Here is a 12,500-nt window from a genome sequence, read left to right as displayed (position 1 = left end):
GCACCGCGAATTTCATGCTTTCTTTCCAGCTTGGAACGTTTGGCTTTGTGTGCGGGTGCTGCATTTAAGGAGCTGTGTATAACTTTATAGAGCGTCTCAAGAAAAACAATTTGTTTGAAGCTTCACACGTGAGAGGAGCGGCTTCTGAGTACGAGGCGGTTTTCCTTTTTTTTTTTTTCTGCCGATAATTGTACTCATCTGCCACGTCTCTCACCACGATATGATATTTTTTTGGGGGGTTTCTCCTTTGATCCTCAAGTGAACGGACTGTCCAGTACTGATGCCATTTACAAAAATCCAAAACAGCAGAGGCCCGCACCTGCTCAATCAACGCCAACTCAATTTAAGGAAGGGCTGTTCAAAAGCTGATCGAAACCATCCAGTTTGGGAAAACCTATTTTATGCAGTAGTTTTTATTATTATTTTTTTTTTATTGTGAGAGACGTGAAATCCACACCACGAAATGAACGTCCCTTTGTTACCCTTTTGTTACCGCGGCTTCGAAACCGTGCGTAATACCAATTTAATTGTGTCCTGGTTGGCCGTTTGTCAGCACTTTGTGTTCTTCTAGAAAATCAACTACTAGTTTATAAATTACGTGCGCGAAATTTTCCTCCGTGTGCACCACCAAAATACTTAAAGAAGAGAGAATGCGTCCGGGGCCTTGGGATTTCGAAAATGCCGTGCTCTGAAATTTTCACATCCGCCATTGGAAAGATAATTATTATCCGTCGTAAAAAAGAAAAAAAAAAAGAAAGAAATCACATTTGAAATTATCATTGAAAGTGGCCACGTTTTTCGGGGCATGTCTTGATGAAATAATTTCAGTTCAGTTCAGCATGATTGGATTTCATCTTTTCCAGTATTCTCAGTACTCTCGTTGTAGTACCAATTGCCGGCAGATTTTTTTTTTAGTTGTTTAGAGTTATACATTCCTGAACGATGTTTTTCTTTTCCTCAAAGCTAGCCATAGAACCAGCGCTTTCTATAAAATCATGACAATAAGAATCCAGCATATCGGTTCATCTTCGGCGCGATTAAAGTTCGGGAACTGGCGATTTTTTATTGCCGTGATCAAGAAGGTTAACACCAGATAAGGCGTGATATTTCAGCATACCAGTCACGATATCTAATCGAATCTAAGATTGAAATGGCGTTCTGAATTCTTTCGGTTCCAGATAGAAAGAAACAGAAAAAAAAAAAAAAGAAAGGATGTGATTGATTGCCATTCAAATCTGAAGACCGCGTGGAGAAAGTGTTCCGGTTTACATTCGGCAAATCAAAATGAACGGCTAAAATTAATCCATCGTCTGGTTTCATGCGCGAGATCACGTAAAAGGCAGCCATTCTTCTTAGCATGGTTTCTCTCTTTTGCTCTCTCATTCGCGCACGGAAATTTCTTCGTACGGGAATTTTATGAAGCGAAGGCGGCTGCAGACCATTTTCTTTGTTTAGTTCATGTTCGTAGGCGCAAATTACAAACCTAACACTTGGAGCAACATTTCCACTACTCTAGAGGGGCATAAACTGTAGACAGTGCACGCTTTCTCATTTATCCAATCGCTCGCAAACACATTGCATTGCTAGTCTACAGTGGCAATACAAAGTGACGTTTCACCATGCACGTCGAAGTTCATTACCAGTACCGCGCCAGCATCGACCGGCCGGCGAAGCGACGAGCTCAGCAGCGCATGCGCAAGGCCCGACACCACCCCAACCGAGCTTCCCTGCTTATCGGAGAGAGCAAGTGCGCGTGAACACGGGCGCGTCTGAGTATCTGGATTTAAAAAAAAAAGAAAAAGAAAGCGTTTCCGAGATATTGACAAAGACAAGTGGTCGCGGTCGCTCTGAATCTTATCGTATTATAGAAAACGTGGGATGGCGGCGCTTCCTCGAGGGTCAGAAAGTACAATCGTCGAACTAGGTGGCAAGTGGAGTACATCCTTTTTCTTGGAACGGTTTGCAATTGACTGCTTGAATGTGCCGACCACGCGTCGCGGGTCGCGTATAGAGCCAACCGTTGGCAAGCACGCGTCTAGCGTAGCAGCAGAACCGATCGCGGTTGCGATAACCCATCGTTGGCAGCGAAAAAGAAAAACACCCACACGCAGTTTGTAGCAATAACCGTACAAATCAATGTGGTTTTAAATATAGCTTCACTGGTCACCCAAGAAGGGCACCGAAACTTTCTCATGACGCACACCGCTGTAGTCCACAAAGAACAAAGCGCACAAAATAGATATGATACAGCCGCACCGCATTATTTCGTGTTTTCACCATTTCATTACTTTCGTGTGCATGCGCGCTAGGGCCACGCAGGCCAGGAGTAAAAGGCACGAAAAAAAAAAAAAAATGGTACGCAATCCTAAGCTTTGACTTGACTGCTGTGGCACTCGCATTTGTGTTCTTTACCTTAGGCGAACGCAATGCGCAAACTGAACTGGAATTTCCAATAATGGAAATTCCTGTTTGGCTCATATTTGCGTTTTTCGCCCGAGCAAGCGCTTCACTGCACTACGCTTTGCCCCTTCAACGTGGCTACACTGCCCGGCAGGCGTGTTCTGCGTAGGGCCGAACCTGCAGGCAAAAAGCATGGGCGCCGCCATCTTGTTGAGAGCGGCGCCAGGGACACAATCGCGCCTAGCTCATTGAGTTTTCCCCCAAAACTGAAAAAAATTTGACTTCATTAAACGAGAAAGATGCCACGAGTGTCCCAACAAAAAGCTTTGAGGATTACCGAAGGGTAACTGAGGGCGACGCAACGGGCTCTGGAAAGAAGGATGATGGGTGTGGCGTCACGGGGGGATCGGAATAGAGCAGATTGGGGTGTGCGAGAACAAACGCTCGTTAATGACACCAAAGTTTAAACCAGGAAAAACAAATGGGCATGCGCAGGGCATGCAATCTGGGGGGAAGATAACCGGTGGCCATTAAGGGTTACAGACTGAATTCCGAGAGGAGGGAAGCGTAGCAGGGGGTGGCAGAAAGGTAGGAGGGCAGATTAGATTAGGGACTACATGGCGACAATCGGCACCTGACCGGGGTACTTGGAGGATCATGGGAGATGCCTTTGCCCTGCAGTGGGCGTAGCCAGGATGATGATGATGATGATGTTCATGATGAAAAGGTAGCAACAGGTCTTCGTAACATACAGGTTAGAAAGATGAGGCACCTTTTAACCCTTGAATATATTTCGCCACATTCGGGCATACGACAAGTTTGTTTTCGAGGCGCTCGGTCCCACTGCTGCGAAAATGTGTACACAAAGGCTGCACAGTAGTTGCCAGAAATCGGGCACTCTATTTTTCTTTCATAGGGAATCTTTCTTCCACTTGGGCAGCGGATTTCGGCGGCAGGGCGAGCTTGCGTGGGCGCGGTGGTTTACGGATCCAAGCGATAGTGAACTCCAAAATCCAGTGTTGGCTTTGAGTGGGATTCATATTGATTGCGAACCCCACGGCTAATCCTACCCCCCATCCCCCCAAGTGGCTCTTTACAGGAGACAATCATTCAGAGACATCGGACAAATAGGAATTCTGGTTCTTTCTTTTGCTTTCATTAATTTTTCTCGAAGCCCATAACTAGAAATTTGCTGGAGCGGCTGTCCCATTTGCGACGCAACAAGTGCGACGCTACACACAGATGGAGTGGCAGTTTAATTACTCTCGTGGTCCGCGAACCGGCATCGTTGCGTGTAGTATAGGAATGGTGCGTGTCAAGTCAGTGCTCGCGTTGAGCTTGTGCTCTTCATTTTGATTGAATGAAGTCTCACCTAAGTGAGCGGGGCCGATCCCGGAGGTAGTGCAATACCGGGCCGACCTGCGGCGGAGGTGAAGCAGGCTTCAAGCACTCCGCCAACTTCCAAAAATAGGTTTAATATCGTGGGTCCATATAGAACCCGTATCAGATATTAAGCTGATAAGAACAGATACTACACTTTGATCTTAGCCAAAAGGCCGAGAAGCGATGTCCTTCACTTCACTTCATTGTACTACTGCCTTGTGGGCGCCCTGCCGACATGGGTAACCTCAGCAACAGCGTGGGCAATATTATAAAATTCAGCCTGTGTACAGACTCAACGCTCCCTATCTCACGGATGAATTCGCAACGCCTCAGTCTTTCGCTGTTAACGAAACGCTGTCGCGTAGAAACGAGACCCGAGTGCAAGCTTGCTTGTAACGCGAAACCAACCAAGGCAACCTCGTAGAAAACGGAACAGGCGAGCGGAAAAAAAACGCGCCAGGGGAATGCTTACTTCCGTCTGAATGCGACCGCTCAAGGTGACCTTCCTTGAGGGCTTCGTTTCAAGCCCGTGTGCAATTGTAATATACTACGCGCATTTCCTTCATTTCTTTTTATTTACCGCAAGGCCCACTGAAAATTTTGATACGGCACAGGCCGGGACGGATCGCAACGTGTCGAATCGACCGGTAGAATTAGGTAGCATGCCCCATGTACGAAGACGAGCAACATAGAAGTGAATGACAAAATAAATATAGAAAACGCTGCACACTCCTTCCAACCGGAAACATAGAGGGGAGAAAGATCGCCATCTGAAACACAGGCATTGTAAAAAAAAGAAAAAAAAAGTGCTACCTCATCATCTTTACCATTACCGTGTGTGTGTATGTATATATGCATGTGTGTGTGTTTGTGTATTTATATATATATATATATATATATATATATATATATATATATATATATATATACGCACACATGCTAGCATAGCTTAAACGCAGCTGGAAAGCTCAGCCTTGCACAAGAACCACCCCCTGTCGCAAACCCCTTTGAAACATTCAAATGCCAAACACGAGTAGAGCGAGGTCGTTCGAACCTGGCGCCAAAACGCATTGGCGCCATCTGTGTACGGAACTAGGAAAACCTGCGGACTTTGCAATACAGAAAGAAAGGTAGATGGCGCGAGCTAACGCTCCATTGCATACTAAGAACGAGAGTTAGTGAATAATGGCAGAAACGTCTTGGGAAGAGAAAAAAAAAAAAAAACACGCAAAAGTTGTTGGCTTGTGCAAGCACTCTATGTTACAGCGATTAAAGAGCATAGCATCTTCTACAACAGCAGCTACAAAAAGAAGAAGAACGTGAGAGAGGGAGAGAGACAGGCGTGTTTCTTTGGAATGCAGAGCATGCAGCACATACTATAAAGTGCCAAAGAGACGGGGAAAGCAGATGGCGCGAAGGTGTATGTCCTCAAAGCTTGAAAGCAATTTCTAAATTACATGTACCGAAGTCCACCTACTCTCATCAGGTTGCTCCCGCCTCCAGTTGCGTTTAAAGTGAAATTACAGTCGCCTCAAAGGCAGACAGAGAGAGAGTGAAAATAGGTACACTTGCTTCGCGCAGCTGCAGCCGTTCAAATTTTACAGCAAGAGCACTCCCGAAGCAACAAAGTCCGCTGCCGCCTGGGCGCAATGCGCTCGCTTCAGTAAATTGCCGTGCTGGCCTCGGCAACCAAGAGGTGTAGTGCGGCAGACTGCTGCATTGTAGCACACCGCAAACCGTGCAGACGTAAGCGATCGCCTCGACATCGCTGCGAGCGCTCGAAGAGACAAAGTCCGAAACCACGTGTGCCGGGGCGGTGCGAGCGCGACGCCTTTGACGCAACTTTTGCGTACAAGCCGCCGCACCGCCACGACGGAATCGCTGGCATCCCGCACGCAGCTGCATTGTGTCACGCCGGCAATCGTTGAAACACCACGCAGTCGTCGGCGTCGGCCCCGACATGGTTGCGAGCGCTGGAAGAGACAAAGTCCGAAACCGCGTGTGCCGGGGCGGCGCGAGCGCGACGCCTTTGACGCAACTTTTGCGTACAAGCCGCCGCACGGACACGACGGAGCCGGTGTCACCCTGCAGAGGGCTGCACTATAGCACGCCGGGAACCGGCAAAGAACCGCGCAGACGTCGTCGTTGGCCGCGGCGTTGCCGCGAGCACGCGAAGAGACAAAGTCCGAAAGGACGTCAGCCGGGGCGTCGAGCACGCCGCCCGCACTGTTCGCACGCGTGCTCGGAAATGGCGAAGGGGCCGCGCTAGCGTGCCTTGAATCGGTGAGCGGCGGTACCGCGGCGATCGCCAGAGCTCGAATCCGCCCTGCAAAAGCCAAATATTGGCGCTCGGCTCGGCGCAGTACGCCGCCGCGTCGCACGAGTACGGCCCCATGGAGGTCTGGGCACTTATCGCTGCTACTGTTAGGGGCCGTACGGCCCCGGCCGACATTGTACCGTAGTGCGATTTTCGGCTTGCGCGTGCTCGTGGCGTAGTCCGCGCACCGTTCCGACGTCGACAATCGTGCCCACGACTACGCGAGCGCTGGAAGAGACAAAGTCCGAAACCGCGTGTGCCGGGGCGGCGCGAGCGCGACGCCTTTGACGCAACTTTTGCGTACAAGCCGCCGCACGGACACGACGGAGCCGGTGTCGCCCTGCAGAGGGCTGCACTATAGCACGCCGGGAACCGGCAAAGAACCGCGCAGACGTCGTCGTTGGCCGCGGCGTTGCCGCGAGCACGCGAAGAGACAAAGTCCGAAACGACGTCAGCCGGGGCGTCGAGCACGCCGCCCGCACTGTTCGCACGCGTGCTCGGAAATGGCGAAGGGGCCGCGCTAGCGTGCCTTGAATCGGTGAGCGGCGGTACCGCGGCGATAGCCAGAGCTCGAATCCGCCCTGCAAAAGCCAAATATTGGCGCTCGGCTCGGCGCAGTACGCCGCCGCGTCGCACGAGTACGGCCCCATGGAGGTCTGGGCACTTATCGCTGCTACTGTAAGGGGCCGTACGGCCCCGGCCGACATTGTACCGTAGTGCGATTTTCGTCTTGCGCGTGCTCGTGGCGGTGTCCGCGCACCGTTCCGACGTCGACAATCGTGCCCACGACTACGCGAGCGCTGGAAGAGACAAAGTCCGAAACCGCGTGTGCCGGGGCGGCGCGAGCGCGACGCCTTTGACGCAACTTTTGCGTACAAGCCGCCGCACGGACACGACGGAATCGCTGGCATCCCGCACGCAGCTGCATTGTGTCACGCCGGCAATCGTTGAAACACCACGCAGTCGTCGGCGTCGGCCCCGACATGGTTGCGAGCGCTGGAAGAGACAAAGTCCGAAACCGCGTGTGCCGGGGCGGCGCGAGCGCGACGCCTTTGACGCAACTTTTGCGTACAAGCCGCCGCACGGACACGACGGAGCCGGTGTCGCCCTGCAGAGGGCTGCACTATAGCACGCCGGGAACCGGCAAAGAACCGCGCAGACGTCGTCGTTGGCCGCGGCGTTGCCGCGAGCACGCGAAGAGACAAAGTCCGAAACGACGTCAGCCGGGGCGTCGAGCACGCCGCCCGCACTGTTCGCACGCGTGCTCGGAAATGGCGAAGGGGCCGCGCTAGCGTGCCTTGAATCGGTGAGCGGCGGTACCGCGGCGATCGCCAGAGCTCGAATCCGCCCTGCAAAAGCCAAATATTGGCGCTCGGCTCGGCGCAGTACGCCGCCGCGTCGCACGAGTACGGCCCCATGGAGGTCTGGGCACTTATCGCTGCTACTGTAAGGGGCCGTACGGCCCCGGCCGACATTGTACCGTAGTGCGATTTTCGTCTTGCGCGTGCTCGTGGCGGTGTCCGCGCACCGTTGCGACGTCGACAATCGTGCCCACGACTACGCGAGCGCTGGAAGAGACAAAGTCCGAAACCGCGTGTGCCGGGGCGGCGCGAGCGCGACGCCTTTGACGCAACTTTTGCGTACAAGCCGCCGCACGGCCACGACGGAGCCGGTGTCACCCTGCAGAGGGCTGCACTGTAGCACGCCGGGAACCGGCAAAGAACCGCGCAGACGTCGTCGTTGGCCGCGGCGTTGCCGCGAGCACGCGAAGAGACAAAGTCCGAAACGACGTCAGCCGGGGCGTCGAGCACGCCGCCCGCACTGTTCGCACGCGTGCTCGGAAATGGCGAAGGGGCCGCGCTAGCGTGCCTTGAATCGGTGAGCGGCGGTACCGCGGCGATCGCCAGAGCTCGAATCCGCCCTGCAAAAGCCAAATATTGGCGCTCGGCTCGGCGCAGTACGCCGCCGCGTCGCACGAGTACGGCCCCATGGAGGTCTGGGCACTTATCGCTGCTACTGTAAGGGGCCGTACGGCCCCGGCCGACATTGTACCGTAGTGCGATTTTCGTCTTGCGCGTGCTCGTGGCGGTGTCCGCGCACCGTTGCGACGTCGACAATCGTGCCCACGACTACGCGAGCGCTGGAAGAGACAAAGTCCGAAACCGCGTGTGCCGGGGCGGCGCGAGCGCGACGCCTTTGACGCAACTTTTGCGTACAAGCCGCCGCACGGCCACGACGGAGCCGGTGTCACCCTGCAGAGGGCTGCACTGTAGCACGCCGGGAACCGGCAAAGAACCGCGCAGACGTCGTCGTTGGCCGCGGCGTTGCCGCGAGCACGCGAAGAGACAAAGTCCGAAACGACGTCAGCCGGGGCGTCGAGCACGCCGCCCGCACTGTTCGCACTCGTGCTCGGAAATGGCGAAGGGGCCGTGCTAGCGTGCCTCGAATCGATCGGCCGGGGGCCCCGTAGGGCGACAGACAGGCAATTGTGCAGGAAACCGTACTGGCCATTGGCGAGAAATTGCCGTTCGCGCATTCGGTGGACGCGCTGCGCTTTCACGACTTCGGCATTGTGCTGCCGACGTAAGCTTTCAATCTTGCTCGCGGCGTTACGAGGCGGCACGATTTTCGCCAAACGCTCGTCGAAAGTGGCACGAGTACGGCCCCATGGAGGTCTGGGTACTTATCGCTGCTATTATATGGGGGTCCCAGAGAGCAGTCGCCCCCAAAGCGACCTGGGTGTTTGATATGCGGCGGGCTTCGTGCCCGTCAAGCGTGTCCCCGGTATCGCTCCCGTGGATCCCACAGCTGACGTCTGCAGCCTCATCCGCTTGATGCGTTAGGGGCTGGTTGTCGGACGACGCTTTTTCCACGATATCGAAGTGTGTTCCGCATCGTCCTCGGACGAATCAAATACGAAAGCGCCGAAGGCGCGGGCGTGACCCGTCGCCTAGCGGCTTTGCCGTCTCGGCTACGTTGCAAGTGTCGGTCGGTCCACCAGTGCTGCGGGCTCGAGAGAAACCGCAAGCCGCGATCGAGTCGACACAACCGGTCTATCGAGAATGTTGCGTGCTTCTTGCCGCGTGGCGATACCCGGCCCTGCGGGGAGGGCGCCGTTGCGAGCTCGAACGCCGTCGTCTCGGACTGTGCAAAGTGCTACCCTTTGCGAGAACGAAGCGTGTTGGGGCGCCTGAAGGTGGCCTCGGCATCGCAAAAACGGCGTCCGGCCTGCTTGAAAGGCTGGACGCGCAGTTGAACGATTACCTGGTTGATCCTGCCAGTAATCATATGCTTGTCTCAAAGATTAAGCCATGCATGTCTAAGTACATGCCGAAATAAGGCGAAACCGCGAATGGCTCATTAAATCAGTTATGGTTCCTTAGATCGTTTCTTCCTACTTGGATAACTGTGGCAATTCTAGAGCTAATACATGCAGTGAGCCTGAAGCCCTTTGGGCGACGGGTGCTTTTATTAGACCAAGATCGATCGGGTTTCGGCCCGTATTGTGTGGTGACTCTGGATAACTTTGTGCTGATCGCATGGCCACGAGCCGGCGACGTTTCTTTCAAGTGTCTGCCTTATCAACTTTCGATGGTAGGTTACTTGCTTACCATGGTTGTTACGGGTAACGGAGAATCAGGGTTCGATTCCGGAGAGGGAGCCTGAGAAACGGCTACCACATCCAAGGAAGGCAGCAGGCGCGCAAATTACCCACTCCCGGCACGGGGAGGTAGTGACGAAAAATAACAATACGGGACTCTTTTGAGGCCCCGTAATTGAAATGAGTACACTCTAAATCCTTTAACGAGGATCAATTGGAGGGCAAGTCTGGTGCCAGCAGCCGCGGTAATTCCAGCTCCAATAGCGTATACTAAAGCTGCTGCGGTTAAAAAGCTCGTAGTTGGATCTCAGTTCCAGACGAGTAGTGCATCTACCCGATGCGACGGCTCGGACTGAACATCATGCCGGTCCTTTCTTGGTGCACTTCATTGTGTGCCTCGAGAAGGCCGGTGCTTTTACTTTGAAAAAATTAGAGTGCTCAACGCAGGCGAGTCGCCTGAATAAACTTGCATGGAATAATAGAACAAGACCTCGTTTCTGTTCTGTTGGTTTTTGGAATACGAGGTAATGATTAAGAGGGACAGACGGGGGCATTCGTATTGCGGCGCTAGAGGTGAAATTCTTGGACCGTCGCAAGACGAACTACTGCGAAAGCATTTGCCAAGAATGTTTTCTTTGATCAAGAACGAAAGTCAGAGGTTCGAAGGCGATCAGATACCGCCCTAGTTCTGACCATAAACGATGCCAACCAGCGATCCGCCTGAGTTACTCAAATGACTCGGCGGGCAGCTTCCGGGAAACCAAAGTGTTTGGGTTCCGGGGGAAGTATGGTTGCAAAGCTGAAACTTAAAGGAATTGACGGAAGGGCACCACCAGGAGTGGAGCCTGCGGCTTAATTTGACTCAACACGGGAAAACTTACCCGGCCCGGACACTGGGAGGATTGACAGATTGAGAGCTCTTTCTTGATTCGGTGGATGGTGGTGCATGGCCGTTCTTAGTTGGTGGAGCGATTTGTCTGGTTAATTCCGATAACGAACGAGACTCTAGCCTATTAAATAGGTGCGGGGTTCCCAGCACCTTACAACCTTCTTAGAGGGACAAGCGGCTCCTAGCCGCACGAAACAGAGCAATAACAGGTCTGTGATGCCCTTAGATGTCCGGGGCCGCACGCGCGCTACACTGAAGGAAGCAGCGTGTCTTTATCCCTGTCTGAAAAGACTGGGTAACCCGTGGAACTTCTTTCGTGATTGGGATAGGGGCTTGCAATTGTTCCCCTTGAACGAGGAATTCCCAGTAAGCGCGAGTCATAAGCTCGCGTTGATTACGTCCCTGCCCTTTGTACACACCGCCCGTCGCTACTACCGATTGAATGATTTAGTGAGGTCTTCGGACCGATGTCCGGCGCGGCCTTTCGGTTGCGCCGGTCTGTTGGAAAGATGACCAAACTTGATCATTTAGAGGAAGTAAAAGTCGTAACAAGGTTTCCGTAGGTGAACCTGCGGAAGGATCATTACCGGATTGTGAAGGGTGGCGAGCGCCATTGTTTCTACCCCGTGTGGGTGAAGCAGCTCGCTGCGCCCGACGCTTTCCGCCGCTGGCCCCGCTTGGACGCGGGGACGGCTATACCCGAACATGCCGGGGACTGCCTGAATTTTGAGGGGCGCCCCGTGCCAAATTTGTTGCGCCCAGTGGACGCCGGCTGCAACCTTGGACGGTTGGCTTGGCCGCGCCCGCGGGTAGAAACGGCGTAACGCACACTGGGTGGGCTTTCTGTCCGCTTTGGCGCTCTTGCGCGGAATGGGAGTAAGACGACCCGACCTGCTGCTTTGCCCAGTACGAGGGGAACGGCGAAGCGTGCGGTCGGTCAAGGAACTGACGGTCGAGAGCTAATGCCGCTGCCGCTTAGTACACACACGGAACCGTGGTGCGAGCGCTCTCCCGTCCTCCGCGGCAAACGCTGCCGAGTCTGAAAAGTCTGGCGGCTGCCGGTCGCTTCCTGCGGCGAGTATGGAGTAACGACCCGACTTTGTTGCCGCCCAAGTACTAAAGGAACGGTGTGGCGCTCGGTCGGTCATGGAACTGTCGGTATGAGGGTGCGGCTGCCAAGTACGGAAGGAACCGTGGCCTAAAGTGCTCTCCCGTCCTCCGCGGCAAATGCCACCGAGTCCGAAAGGGCCGGAGGCTGCCGGTCGGCTCCTGCTCGTGACGCGCGAGGTGTCGAGATCGCGGTTTAATGCGACGACGTCTGCAGGCTATTCGCCCGCCGCCGAGGGAAAGGCGGCGTTGCTGCGAAGTACCGAAGGAAACGCGGCTTTGCTACGTCGGAAGCGTTCTGCGGTTAGCGGACTTGTGCGCTTTGGGAAGGCGCCGCACGTCGAAAGAGGAAGTACGGACAGACGAGGGACTGTAGTCCCGGATTCGAACGCACTTGCGGCCAGGCCCTTGCTGGCTTCGTCTTCCGCCTCAAGTAGACTTGTTGTGGCGCCGGCGCAGGGAGCCGTCCCTGGCACTGGCCGAGTGGTTTTGGAGAGCTGCGCGAGTACGCGCGCCGGGCTCTTGTCTTTCGTCTCAAGTAGGCTGTTGGATCAACAGCGGTTATGCTGCGGCGATCTGCCGATGCGAAAGTGTGTGTGTGTTTGAGGCCCTTCTATGAACCTACTGCTGACTGAAGCGAAGCACGTCGATGGGGGTGAAGCCCTGCCCGTGGCCGTGTAGCCGTTAAAGACTCCACAGCGGCTTAGCCCTAATCATGGCTCTGTCGCTCTTTGCAATTTTTAGTGGAGCGATGTGAACGTGCACACGAGACACACGGGTCCGGTGGTTGGATGGCAGGTAAA

At 54.2% G+C, this 12,500-nt stretch overlaps 2 non-coding genes across 2 annotated transcripts; one reads left to right on the top strand and one right to left on the bottom strand.

Moving 5' to 3' along the window:
• Nucleotides 1-3,776: 3,776 nt before the first annotated feature.
• Nucleotides 3,777-3,968, bottom strand: LOC140213820 (U2 spliceosomal RNA). The gene has a single exon (XR_011890805.1). It is a non-coding gene; the product is annotated as a U2 spliceosomal RNA (small nuclear RNA).
• Nucleotides 3,969-9,361: 5,393 nt separating this feature from the next.
• On the top strand, nt 9,362-11,176 carry LOC140213838 (small subunit ribosomal RNA). Its single transcript, XR_011890819.1, has one exon. It is a non-coding gene; the product is annotated as a small subunit ribosomal RNA (ribosomal RNA).
• The last annotated feature ends 1,324 nt before the right edge of the window (nt 11,177-12,500 follow it).

This window comes from Dermacentor andersoni, chromosome 10, assembly GCF_023375885.2.
Source record: "Dermacentor andersoni chromosome 10, qqDerAnde1_hic_scaffold, whole genome shotgun sequence".
NCBI classification, from domain to species: domain Eukaryota; kingdom Metazoa; phylum Arthropoda; class Arachnida; order Ixodida; family Ixodidae; genus Dermacentor; species Dermacentor andersoni.
The sequence above is the reverse complement of the archived record's forward strand: the minus strand, read 5'-3'. Positions and strand labels throughout refer to the sequence as shown.